Source organism: Rhipicephalus sanguineus, chromosome 6 (assembly GCF_013339695.2).
Source record: "Rhipicephalus sanguineus isolate Rsan-2018 chromosome 6, BIME_Rsan_1.4, whole genome shotgun sequence".
NCBI classification, from domain to species: Eukaryota; Metazoa; Arthropoda; class Arachnida; order Ixodida; family Ixodidae; genus Rhipicephalus; species Rhipicephalus sanguineus.
The window spans coordinates 53,599,157-53,612,394 of record NC_051181.1 but is presented as its reverse complement, the minus strand read 5'-3'; the positions used below and the strand labels follow the sequence as shown (position 1 = coordinate 53,612,394).

General features: G+C 44.5%; 1 protein-coding gene across 1 annotated transcript in view; it reads right to left on the bottom strand.

The window, feature by feature from the left end:
• The window catches only part of LOC119397265 (uncharacterized), a 150,313-nt gene that overhangs the window by 50,201 nt on the left and 86,874 nt on the right, over nt 1–13,238 (bottom strand). The gene's annotated exons all lie outside the window — the stretch shown is intronic.

The window sequence follows — 13,238 nt, the reverse complement described above, 5'->3', positions numbered from 1 at the left end:
TCTTTTTCCGAATGGTGCAACGGCAATAACCTTTCTCTAAATACCTCAAAGACAAAATTCATGTCTATCACTCGCAAAACATCTAGCGTGTCATTTCAATACTTTGTCAATTCTGTGCCGTTATGCAAGGTTTATGAAATCAGTGATCTTGGTGTTGTTGTTGACAGCGCGTTAAACTTTTCTTCTCACGTTAAGCGTGCTGCTATGCGGGGCTTTCGTTCTCTCGGATGTGTTTGTAGAATATCTCGAGAATTCAGGTCTCCCATGGCCCTACACAAATTGTACACGGCAATATGTCTTCCGCACTTGAGTATGCGTCCGTGATATGGAATGGCATTGCTCAATCAAGCGGTAACACCATTGAACGAGTCCAGAAAAAATTCCTCAGCATATCTAACCATCGCTTTGCTAAAAATGACTCTGGATCTCGTTCAAATACTGCTGCGTCATTATCACTGCCATCACTTCACTGCCGACGAAATCGTTCTGATCTCTTATTCTCTACAAGCTAGTCCACGGTTTCATATCCTGCCCTGTACTTCTCAATTGTGATAATTTTCGAATTCCGCGTAAGTTAACCAGACAGAACAGACCGTTTCATGTACCCGCCTGCTTCTTCCAACACTCTACCGTTCACAGAATACAAAGTCTTTATAATATTAATTTTCTTGATCTTGACGTTTTTCATAGTCCACAATCACTGTTTTTCCGAGCTTTGCACTGTTTTGACATAGTATGGCACAGTGTACAAAGTCTTCCCTTCTCCGTCTTTCCGCATAGTTGTATATGTGCAATCTAATTTTTTATTCCCCTTCAATATTTCTCATATTGTCTTATTTTACTCCTCCCCTTTAGTGTTCATTTCTCTTTGTCTACGTGTTTTTGCTCTTTTTATTTCTGAAGACTGTCTGTATTGTATTGTTTATTTTTATTGATTTTATTTTTGCGTGCGCCTGCACAAAGACCTCACGGTTGTTCCTGGGCACGTTAAATAAATAAATGATTGATTGATTGATGATTATTATTATTTTAATTATAATAATTATTATTATTATTGACGACGCCACTTTCTGGACTATCTCTTCGCTCTGGTACAGCTCTGGCACAGCGTTATGACCTCGGCCACTGTGGAATGGCTTTTGGCGAGCAACATGGGAAGGCATTGTCGTCAATGCCCTTGATAATGTTCCGGATCTTGTCAGACTCGGACATGGTGCTGTTAGCTTTCTTACACAAGTCGAGGACGTCTTCGATATAACTGGTGAAAGATTCACCGGCCTGCTGAGCTCGTTCGCGTAAGCGCTATTCTGCTTGCAGCTTACGAACTGCAGGGCGGCCAAAGCGTTAAAGACGGCGGTCTTGAAATACGACCAAGTAGCAAAATCCGAAGCGTGGTTGTTGTACCACAAACTTGTTACTCCCGCCAGGTAGAAGACCAAGTTGCTCAACTTGCCTGCTTCGTCCCATTCGTTGGGTACGCTCACGTGCTCGTAAATTGCGAGCCAGTCCTCCACGTCGGTGCCATCGGCGCCAGTGAAGATAGGTGGATCGCGGATGCGTGGGACACCGGGAGATGTGGTCGGTGTTGGAGGCGGCGTTTGCTGAGCGGCGTGTTGCATGGTAGATGGCAGGATACGGGAACGAAGCTCCAGGGGCATCGAATGGGAGCGCAGCACCTCCACCAATTTGTTAAGCTGTTTATTGGACGGCACTCAGCTACAATGCGCAATGGCGACAGTCAAGGCAAAAGCACGGGCTCTGAGCGCGAGCGGCGTTCAGAAGAGGACGGCCCACTAGAAGCCGCTGAAGAGCGGAAGCGTTAAATAGTGCGAAAGCTTCGCCACTATCTATCTATCTTTGTTTGTTTGCTTGCCCTAAGGAGACTGGCTCATACCCACGAGGGGGATTGGCCACACTGCCAATTATATATGAAACTTCAAAAAGAAAAAAAAATAAGCACGAAACGCGATGTAAATAAAAAAGGAAAGAGTTAAGAAGTTAACAAAAGCCATAGGATAACGATTGAAAAAATATATGTATAATAAAAAAGGAAAAAAAAGTTGGTTTCCGTGGTCGGTATCACTAGCAGCGTACTCTTCCTGTTGCTTGAAGGATCTTGTGTACGCAGTTATAATTGCACTGCGGCTTGCCCCAAACTGATTCGCTCCAAACGACAACAGGCTAGAAGTAGTAAATTGTAAGCCCAGCCTACCAGTCGGCATTTCCAGAAACATTCTACGGAGTGAGGCGAAACGGCGACATGATAGAAAAAAAGTGATCTATTGGTTCCGGTTCATTGCACACTGTACATTGATTTGTTAAGGAAAAGCCAGATTTATGCAGGTAATAATTTAACCGGGGAACTCTACAGCGAAAGCTTGTGAGAGTCACCTCGCATTGACGTGAAAGACATTTGGTGGTGTTCCATGGGAACTGTAAGTGCTGGCAATCCGCTAATTGTATGAGAGCTGGTTCGGTGTTTTTTAAGTATAACAGTCGTTTGAATCTCTCTCCGGTAATGAAAGAAAAAAGGGGTACGACATTTAACACTGGACCATCTAAAGACGCCGTGGCGAGTGCGTCAGCTGCTTCATTTAGAGAATTCCAACATGCCCGGGGACCCATACTAACCGAACCTCTGATATGGTACAGGATACAAGGCTCCAAAATATTCGAAGAAGCTGTGATTGTTTTGCGGAGGTTAAATGCATACAAACCGATAAGGCATCTGCAATAAATAAACTTTCGATTTTTGAGAATTTAGTTTTCTAACAGCCAATTGATTGCATAAAATTCGGCAAGAAATATTGGGGTGAAGTCCAGGTAGTCTGAGAGCAAAAGACCAATTGAGCTGCTGGGAGAAAATGCCCACTCCGGCCTTCTGAAGATTTTGCGTGGCGTCCGTAGAAATTACAAGGAGCAGGAAATTGACCGAGGTGATCTTGAAGCAGACCTTCTAGAATACGCTTTGGAAGCAATTTAGCATTTTTTGGGGAAAATGTCGTCGAAAACTAAGTTAAGCTTCAACGAACACAGTTTTGGGGCAAGCTAAGCACGGCAGCGAAACATGTAGGTCTGATAACAGCGACTCGACGAAAATTACTTGAGGCCTTCGATAACGTTGCCACGGATGCTTAAAGAATGAATCGGAGACGTGATAAAAACTTAGTCTGGAACGGGAGAGAGGTGCATCATAGAGCTTTAAAAACGTCTGCAACGGTAAGCTGCTTAAATCTTGCATCAAGTGGAATGAGTCGAGCTTCCAAATACAGCACGCTAATAGCAACACATCTCGGTAGTCCAAGACACAGACGTAGCGCTTGCCTTTCTAACAATAATAGAGGTCTTAATTTGTAAGCAGCAGATCCGGAAAAAAGGACGCAACCGAATTCCAAAATGGGGCGCACATAAAGTTTATATATCATGAGCAAAGTCTCTCTGCGCATTCCTGATTTTTATTACCAAAGCGGCGCAACAGCCCCATGGCGCGTTCTGCTTTACGCGTGTTTAATTCAATTTGCTGTTGCCAATTTAAATCGTGAACATGGACAATCCCCAAATATTTTATGATGTTACTTGCGGGATCTGTTTGTTTCGATAATGAGTGAAATGAAAACGGGATCTGCCAAAGGGAATACGTGTACTGCGCATTTATTAACGTTGAGCGAGAAAGCAAGTCCGTCAAGCCATACCTCCAGTTCAGTCAAATAAGACTGCAAAATTTGGTATAAAGTATAGATATCATAGGATGACGAGAAAAAAGCGATATCATCGGCATAGAAGTAAAGGTGAACATCTCGATAAACTGGGATAGATGACAATAAAATATTAAATAAATGTGGGGAAAGACCGATCCTTGCGGGACACCTCTCGTTTGCTCATGAGACCCAGACGTCACCTCCTCGTGGCAACAAAAGAACAGTCTCTTGCAGAGAAACTCCTTTACCCAGGATACGATGTATTTGGCACGTCACAACTCACTAATCTAGAAATCAATATACCATGTTCAACACTATCATAGGCTTTTGCGATATCTAATGTAATTAATGCAGAAATCTGACCAGATACACCTGCAAGTCGAATGCGGCTTTCCAAATCAACATGAGCAGACCATATTGAGCATCCCTGTCGAAAACCTATTTGTCTTGAAGAAAGCATACTCTGACGAGAAATGAATTCGGTGCGCCGAATATGAATAATTTTTTCAATTATTTTAACTAAATTTGAAAGTAAGCGAGATAGGCCGAATGTTATCCAGGACATATCCGAGGCTCTGATTTTTCGTAGCAGCACAATTTTAGCAATTTTCCATGAACTTGAATCCATGTGTACTGTAAAGAGCAGTTAACTATGTTCGAAAGTTCATCTGGATAGGAATTAAACATTAATTTAATCATAGCGTTTATAACGCGGTCCGGTCCAGGAGCCGCTTGATTCACAGTTAATATGACATCCGCCAATTCTGCCATAGTGACTTTCTGAAAGTCCGATGTCGAACTTGCGAACATCATAGGTCTGAAACACGTAGACGCAAACCGCGCTTCGAGTCCTTTCGCGATGTCTTCTAACATGTCAGATGCTTCTTTAGGGGATAGCACTACGGAATGAGAATATGACGATATCTGTGACGATTTCTTGTTGCGTAAAAACCTGTACAGTGCAGATCTTTTATCCGGTTTTGATAAATAGAATGCAAATCAGCTTTGTGGTTATCTTTAGCTACTGCTACTGCTCGTTTAAATATTGCAGCGTAGAATTTATAGTCAATCCAATTTTTCGGGCTATGGGTATGACGTAGACGCTTCCATGCAGCTTTCCGGCGCCTATAATCAATTGTACATGCATCATTCCACCAAGTAGAGTTTGACGGTGTACTCCCAGACCTAACGGAAAACTCTGCCGGTTGAACAGCAGCGCTTATAGATGCTACTACTGAGTCAGGTCTTTGTTGCTCATTACATGCTGTCAGTGACAAGATCGCAGAATTTAAAGCAGCTTTATAGATTTTATAGTTGATGAACCGTCGCTGCCGCATAACAGGAGCCTGACCGCGATAGCATGATTTCGAAGGTGATCGGAATATGGTCGCTACTCGTCCCCATTGTCAAATATTTCCCAAGAAATGACAAGTTGGCCAGACGAAAAAGTCAGGTCTAATGTCGATGAGCATCGGCCACGTAAAAAGGTAGTTTGACCTGAACTATGGCAACGAAAATTATTATCCTGCAGCCAATTCCACAATCTTTTCCCACAACCGTCCGTTTTTAACCCCCAAGAAATGTGGTGCGAGTTGAAATCTCCTGCCAATAGAATCGCATTTGAACTGGAATTCCTGATGACACAATCTAGGTGATCTGTACTTCTTACTCCATTCGGAAAGTACGTATTGACCACTGCAAATCTAGATGATCCAGGTAACAAACAATCTACTCCTAATAGTTCGCAGTCAGAACAATATGTTCGAAAGATACGGTGACATTATGATACATTTTTGCTGAGACTAGGGCCAATAATTCACCTCCTCTACCTGGTCGATCTAACCTAAGTGTACGAAAATTATTAATGGTAAATTTTTTGTTTACTGAAAGCCAAGATTCTTGAAGTAAGATAATATCAGGAATTGTTTTGTGTATGAGGTAAACAAGATCAGTGTAACCAGAAGATACAGAACGGCAGTTCCACTGAAGAACTTTTACAGACGCTATGATGGACTTAATATAGTTTACTCCACGGCAGAACGCAATGCGTCCTGCTCATTGCTGTCAGTGGTAGTACCTTTTTTGGTTTGACCGGGAAGAATGGGTCGGAGATAATGGGGAATTCCGTCGCTTATTAAAGATATTTCCGAGCCTCATCTCACCAAAAGATCCACTGGGTCCCGCAGTGACAGGCAACTGAGAGCTGACAAGCTGCTCCGGAGTAGCATCTGTTTGACTCTCAGGGTTTAATTCATTCCCGTGGTGTTCAGACTCACTGTTAGAAGTGACAGTGGGGAACAGGGTAGGAGTGAACAGGCTGTTAAACCTGGCGGCTAGCATCTCAGTCAGCCCCTTCAGCAAATGTGTTAAATAGACGTTCCATAACAATTGGGATGGCTTTTTCAATCGCTGCAGCAACTGCAGAAGACACTGTCGCTTCTAGGGACCGGCACTGACGAGATGTGACCGCGGCATCACGCCTTTAACCAAGGATGTAGCATCTGCCCGGGAACAACGTCGTTTCTCTACAATCTCAAGGATCCGTGTCTCACGTAACGGGCGGGACAGTTAGGGTCCGTGGCTGTATGCGAGCCATCACATAAACAACACTTGAGATCTTCAACCTCACAGTCCACTGCGGAAAGTGACCCACCGCATTAAGACATCTTACTGAGGACCTACAAGCATTAGCGCTATGGCCAAATCGCCAGCAGTTACGGCACTGCAGTGGCCGAGGTGTCAATGGCTCGACACGGAATAAGTAGGGCCAGGCCTTCAGTTCAGAGGGGCGTGTTAGACCGGCAAAAGAGACGATCACGCTTTCAGTTGGTACTCGCGTATCACCTACAGGCCTGTTGCATCTGTACACTGACATGACTCCAGCAGGAGAGACCATCTTTAAGAAGGCTTCGGGAGTAATATTGGTGGGAACACCACGAACAATGCCCTTCACGCAAGCGAGGTGAGGTGGTACAAAAGCGCGAACTGCAATGTACGCGAATCTCGTGCAGGCAAGCAAGTCAGTTCAAGCATTGAACATTTTGATGACTTACATAATATGCCAGTCTTGCCGAAGCGCCTCACCTCCGAGATGGTCAAGAAAATGTCCTGTAATACCGCGCAGCTCTTCTTGGAAAAACCTCCGATTCGCTCAACCGAATGGCTCCTCCATCGGTAGGCACAAGCGCGACAGGCAAACTGCTTACTCCGTTCCGGAGAAAACACTCAGTGGCACCAACGCAGTAGGGCGGCTTGCCGACCAGGCGAACCCTGGCCGGGTCAGGAGACCGGAATTGACGGCTCCTGAACAACGGCAGAAAAAAAAACTGAAGCAGTAAAAAGAACTAGGAACGCTAAAATGTGGCCAAGCCCTCTCACAAGACAGCACCAGTCCCTTCGGGCGTCCTTCTCCTTCGATCGGTAGCTGTCTGAATTAGCTATTCACTCTTCTGCTCCATGCTTCTTCGATTGTTCCTATCTATCTATCTACTTATCTATCTATCTATCTATCTATCTATCTATCTATCTATCTATCTATCTATCTATCTATCTATCTATCTATCTATCTATCTATCTATCTATCTATCTATCTATCTATCTATCTATCTATCTATCTATCTATCTATCTATCTCTCTGTCTGTCTGTCTCTGTCTGTCTGTCTGTCTGTCTGTCTGTCGGTCTGTCTCTAGTCTATTCTATCTATCTTCTATCTATCTATCTATCTATCTATCTATCTATCTATCTATCTATCTATCTATCTATCTATCTATCTATCTATCTATCTATCTATCTATCTATCTATCTATCTATCTATCACTAGCTAGCCACCTACGACTTTGTGCTCTCCTGCCCGTTTCGTTAATGGGATGTACACTAAAATTGGTATGGCATAACATGACTCTATGACGAACGTAAGTGACAGGTCATAACACGAAAATCATGACACGCATGTCGTGAACGGCATGATTTACATGTCACGGTATTGGTGCTCTTGCGGCCGTTCTGTTAACCTTGATATATACCTACCAAAATTGACATGGCATGACGAGAGTGTGTGACGAACATAAGTGAGAGATCCTAACGCGCAAATCAAGACACGCATGTAATGTACAGCATGATTTACATGACATGGGCTCGGGGAGCTCGGCGGCAATTTAATGAAATGAATATATACAAAAATTTGTATGACGAACATCAACGATAGGTGGCAACATGAAAATCATGAAATGTATGTCATGGTATGAAATACATGCGACGCTCATGTTGCGCTCTGGGCCGGTTCCCTAGTTTGACAGTGCGTGACGTGAGTGTATGAGAAACATAAATGACAGATGGTAACACAACAATCATGGCATGCATGTCGTGTACAGCAGGAGATACATGCCACGCTCATGGTGCGTTCGCGGCCGTTTCGCTACCTTGATAATGCAAAAATTGGCATGAGTTGACAAGAGTGTATAACGAACATAAGTGACAGGTCTTAACGTGCAAATCATGATACGCGTCTCATGTACAGCATGATTTAAATGACATGGTCGCGAGGCGCTCGCGGCAGTTTAATGAAATGGGTATGATACCAAAATTGGTATGAAAAGACATTTTGTATGGCGAACATAAATGACAGGTGGTAACATGAAAATCATGGCAATCATGTAATGTACGGCATGACATACATGCCACGCTCATAGTGTACTCGCGGCCGTTTGGCTAGCTTGACATGTACCAAGTTTGGTATTGCGTAAGGTGACCGTATGACGAACGTAAATGACAGGTGGTAATAGGAAAGTGATGATGTGAATATCATGTAGGGCATGACTTGGATGCCACGCTCATGGTGCGGTCGCGGTCGTTTCGCTAGCTTGATGTACGCCACAACAGGTATCGCGCGACGTGACTGTTTGACGCAGATGAATGACAGGTGCTAACAGGCAAATCATGACATGAATTTCATTTACGGCATGATTTACACGACACTGTCTTGGCGTGATTCCGGCCGTTTTGCCAACTGGATTTATGCCAAAGTCGGTATGGCATAACATGAGTGCGTGACGAACATAAATGACAGGTCATGCCTTGTATATACCAGAATATACGTTTCATTAGCATGGTATATACTAGGATGTACAGGCTGTTTCACACTTAAGGGAAAACTCGGAGCGCTTTGTAACGTGCTCCGAGTTTTCGCCTAAGTGTGAAACAGCCTGTACATGCATGCATGCCTGATAAACGTGCGGTATATAGTGAACTAGACGCGATGACATGAAGACTTCATTTGCCTCAAAGACAAACAAGGCGATATATACAATACTTTTATGGGTGCTTCGCATTTCATCGATTCCCACAGTGCATGTAATCTGCCGGATTTTTTTTTTGCTCCGATGTCAAGCTTTAACTTAGTTAATTTGATTTATAGACACCCTCGATGTGAAAAGCAAAGGCGGAAACAAAGCGAGCCGATTCGATGAGAGTAAGTGGGAGTGGGTTAGTTGGTATTCCATATTTCAAGCATTCAGCGCAAAACCCTAGAAAGCAGACAAAGAAGCAACAAGGACGAGCGCAGACTTGCTACTGTTGCTAATTACAGAAACACATAAATATATGCCAAACGCGCTTCTTTTGCTAGTTTTATGTAACCAGCACACGTGTGACCACTGCATGCGTAGGTTGCGTCGGAATTCCTCGGAACGTTCCCGATTATTTTAGAATCTTCCGATAAGACTGTGGGCACAACGCTAACAATAGAGTTTATTCTGGAACTAACACGGCCACCAGCGATAACGCTGGAATCTTGATGCCACATGTATAAATGCAGACCCGCCTCAGCGGTGCTGAGAGAACCTACGACCGACATCTGTTTATGCCGCTTTCGCTGCACTTTGAACGTTGCTTATTTAACTGGGCACAAAGTTGCCCAATAAAGTGTTTCATCGTTACCGCCTGGGTTTTGTTTTCTACACCATCACAACGACGTGACAGTATATCTCCACATGCGACCACCTACATTTTTCCACGCAAAAGAGCGAAAAACATACCCTAAAATGTAGCCGGACAGCAAATGAACACCACGTGGAGCTAAATTGAAGCATGATAGCTCCTTACGCGTTAGTGGGTTTCCTGCCGCAGCTTCCATCATCTATCGTGGCAGCCTCAATGATGAGTAGTGTTATCATCAGGGTGAGTAGCCAACACCGTTGTTCTGTCAAATAAAGGCACGCATTCGCATTCTGAGCAATGAGACGCCGAGAAACCATCACTGCCTTTTCGCACTTTTTGACTGTGTTCATGGAAACGCCTATAACGATATCTGCCCGTCCTCCTAACGTCACTTTGGTCACAGGACAAGGGTATGTTATACACAACGCCCCTCATGCCTTCGACAAATTTCTTTCGGTGCTCAATTTTGCGATGGTTCGAGGGCGTTCCTACAGGACTGGTTCTGGCACATAGCTGCGAAAATTTGTGGGGTGCAAAAAAAAAAAACCGAAATCGCTCCCCTTTGGGCTGCCTTCTTGGGATTATGTGAAATACCGTGTAGATACGGATTCACAGCACCTTCTTACGCGCTGTTGTCTACGAATGAGGGCACGTGCCACTGATCTCAGACTTGTTTAGCAGCATCTCCGGTACGGAGACCAACAGGCGGCGAAGATACCCAGCTGTCTTCAAGCGAGCAATCCGCCCACTGAAGCTTTCTTCAATAGAACGGTAGCATGACTTGATTAATGCGTTATTCAAACATGCACAAACAATACACGCTTAACCAACCTGATATAAGCTGAGGCAAAAAGTCAACAAAAGCTCTCTACACAAGGTTCATACCTCCAAACATGGTTACAACCCCCCCCCCAAAAAAAAAAAAACTAAATAAAAGTCAAGAATCTCAGCAATTCATTGTTCGGAAGGTTATGCGTGCGTGAGAGTAAGCGGCTTTTATCATTCTTTGAACAACGCCAAGGGCTGCTGAAGGGAATATTCGCAAGCAGTATCATGACAATACATAACATTATCATGACAAGACTAAGAAGTGTGGCAAGTTGGTAAAGATGCATGACTTCGAATGAGTAGCGCTTAACAAAAGGAGACAAAAAACCGAGGCGTGGATAGCGCGAGCGCTAAGCTTCAAACAATGTTTATTTGGAAATATACATGAATAATACTAACCAAATCACAAAGACCTCACGCATTGCGCTCATACTTTGACGGTACTAAAAAATCTTTACAATGTCAAGGAAAAACCAGCGACAATAGTAAGCTGAGAATCCCGCAACGCCGACAGCAGTGACACCTAAAGATGCAGTGTCGGAAAAGACAATACAGTAATCCTGTCGTCAAGAAAGCCAACAAAATCGAAATGTGGCTTCATGCACGCATTACACTTACAAAGTGCGATATTAGATAGGTACATTGAATTCGAACTTAATGCTCGCGTTACCATGACTAGTGCGATATTATGAAGGTATGTTAAGGAATGCTAATTCTTATCATGGGGGTGCAGAGACGGCATGCTTATGTAGAGTATGTAATCATTAAAAAACAAGAAAATGGAAAGCGGCAAGTAAGGGTGTTTCAGCTCCACTAACGTGAAACCTGGGGAGGGGCAAAGCATGCAGTGTTTCGAGAGATATTTCTTTGATGAGGCACTAGTGATGCCAAGCCTGAAACCGACCATGCAGGGAAGGGTTTCCGCTCCACTAACGTCGTCAGAAAACTGCGTCGGAATGCAGCTTACCCTAAGGTGCTTGTTTGTTTGCTTTTTTTCGTTCTGTTCTGTCACGTACCCACTCTGGGGGATGGGCCAAGAATGCGTAGCTGAAACTTAAAATCTTATTCGAAGAATGTTAAGTGGTTAAAAAAACAGAAGAAATAGCAGTAATAAGTAATACATCAAATTAAGACTTCAAAAGTATGCTATTGAGCTCGTATTCCAGACAGCCGTATTAACTGATCGGAACAATTTTCATATTAGATAGATGCACTCGCATTTTAATAACGAGTATTTTGAAGGCAAGATTAAAATGGTACACGTTTAATGGTTTGCATGAAATTACACACGGCATCGAAGGCATCCCTACGCTTCTTTCCTTCTTTTTATCTTCTTCTTCCGTCGTCCCTAGATGCCCGGTTTCAGTTCCCTACGGCATGCAAGGGAGGGTGTTTCAGCTCACTAACGTCGTCGGCTATTAAGACGATAGTAGTCTTCTTGGGGAACTTAAACGCAGAAATTTTGGTCTGTCTTTCTGTCTTTCTGTTTGTCGGCACGTCACCCGATTCAGCCAACCGGCCAAAGTTGAACCACTTGCTTACCGCCCACCATCTTGAACTGGTACGGTGTTCATACCTTGTGAACGTTGTCAATCAAAAAGTAAATACTACGCATATCTGAGGCGTAACATCATTACTAAGTATTAGGTGGTGTGTTCCTTTAATAGAAAATACATAGATACGCAATTTTAAAGACCTTGAGGTAGTGCGTTTAACGTTGAGACAGTACACGTTTAATTAAAAGATTGCCACAGCTGAAGCGATCAGCGGTCCAAGCCGAGCAAGCGCGAGCGCCAACAACAAACGTCTTCGTCTTCTTCTTTCGCAGGCTTCTTGTCTGCACCCTACCTGTTACAAATCACTCCCACGGAAAAGGAGCCATCCTGGCGACCTAAGGAACAGGTACAACTGTGGGTCATAATGCGGCTTCAGTCGATCGACGTGAACAGTCTCGCGGCCGCGACGACGGAGTCCGTAGATGATTGAACAGGCTCAATCATATAGTTAACTGTGGGATGCTTGACTAGGACGCGGGTAGTGGGCCTTCGTACTTAGTAGCTTTGTGGAAAAGGCCAGGAGCGGAGGAGGGAACGCGAAGCCGCACAACGTTCCAGGCGAATACGGACTGAGGAGGAAGGTTTTCGTCGTACGGCCTTCTGGCCCTACTCGCCCTACAATGTTACAACCCTAGTTTCTTAAGTGCCGTGAAAATGCGACTGCGCTGAAACTTGTCTTCCTCCGTGCCCTCCACAAGCTCAGTTGTGTTTCGGTTCGGTTCAGTATTGAATTGTACGAATGACAGGGGCGCCGCTCTGCATTCCTTTTTAACCCGGCGACGTGTAAGTAGAGAGTTTGTGGAGAGTACTCGTTGAGTGCGTTCGGACGTTTCTTCTCCTTCGGGCTCACGCCAAACAGCGTGTTCGGGCTGGCGGCGTCCCCACCGGTCGCGTTGGCGCCGCGTCTTCGCTGCCGCTGCGCCGGCACTACCAGCCCGCAACAGAGCATCATGTTCCCGACGTATTGCCAGATGGCGTCCATATCTCACGCAGCGCCTCTTCTATCGTCTTTAGACGACATTGCAGCGAAGCACGCAGATACGCGGCCAATTTTGTAGGGCTAACTGTTGCCTTCTTCATTTTCAGTGGACCGTTGGCGAGTAGTGCCTGGCCAATTTTTGTGGCGCATACCCGTTTTATGTGACCGTGACTCCTGACACACCGTGACGGCATTAGATGCCGACAAGCCGAGCACCTAAGGTGCTTCGCACCTAAACTAAA